The following is a 1,110-nucleotide window of genomic DNA, read 5'->3' on the forward strand; positions in this document are numbered from 1 at the left end:
ATGAGCGCAAGCGACTTTCATAATTTTCATACGAGCGTCTTAATTACCATTATAGGCAAGTTTCATACGACTTTTTATGCTCGACCATATTTCTAACTTGAAAGTATTCAAAATTATGGTTATGTGCGAACTGACCTGAATTGTGAGATGTGCGCAGACGCGAAAGTATTGATTTTTTCCGAGGCCGAATTTCATTGACCTTGCAAATCAAGCTTTCAGGTATAAATCCCTGTAAAGTTGATTTGAATAATTTCAAGGGAAAAATTGTTCCGGGGCCGGTATCGAACCCGGGACCTTTGGTTTAACGTACCAACGCTCTACCAACTGAGCTACCCGGGAACTCTACCAGACACCGATCCAAGTCACACAGAGTTAGTGTGCACTCAACGTTGGTTGCTTGACGGTTGTCAGCCCACTTAGAGGTCTGTGGATATACAGGGAAAAATTGGATCGGTGCCTGGTAGAGTTCCCGGGTAGCTCAGTTGGTAGAGCGTTGGTACGTTAAACCAAAGGTCCCGGGTTCGATACTCGGCCCCGGAACAATTTTTCCCTTGAAATTATTCAAATTAACTTTACAGGGAGTTATACCTGAAAGCTTGATTTGCACAATACACGTCACTGTTCGTTAACAGAAAACCACAATTCAAGTCACACGGAGTTAGTGTGCACTCAACGTTGGTTGCTTGACGGTTGTCAGCCCACTTTGAGGTCTGTGGATATAGAGGGAAAAATTGGATCGGTGTCTGGTAAAGTTCCCGGGTAGCTCAGTTGGTAGAGCGTTGGTACATTAAACCAAAGGTCCCGGGTTCGATACCCAGCCCCGGAACAATTTTTCCCTTGAAATTATTCATCGACCTTGGCACAGAATAACATGAACATTACTCTGGTATAACGTGAAAATTGGTTTAGAATTGAAAAACGAGATGACAAATTGAATTTATTTGAATATTATTTACAATTAACTCCAATTATTATATTAACAGAACATAACCTTCTGCGACAGTATTGGATTTCCAGCCTCTGTGACTTTTCGCTAATTCTCTTTCGATTGCATATCCGAGAATAATCGATACTTGCGGTTTTATAACGGTACAAAGCTGACTTGTCATT

The 1,110-nt window shown here is 41.6% G+C and overlaps 1 non-coding gene across 1 annotated transcript; it reads left to right on the top strand.

Moving 5' to 3' along the window:
- The first annotated feature begins 753 nt into the window (after window positions 1-753).
- On the top strand, window positions 754-826 carry TRNAN-AUU (transfer RNA asparagine (anticodon AUU)). Its single transcript has one exon. It is a non-coding gene; the product is annotated as a tRNA-Asn (tRNA).
- The last annotated feature ends 284 nt before the right edge of the window (window positions 827-1,110 follow it).

This window comes from Periplaneta americana, chromosome 1, assembly GCF_040183065.1.
Source record: "Periplaneta americana isolate PAMFEO1 chromosome 1, P.americana_PAMFEO1_priV1, whole genome shotgun sequence".
NCBI classification, from domain to species: Eukaryota; Metazoa; Arthropoda; class Insecta; order Blattodea; family Blattidae; genus Periplaneta; species Periplaneta americana.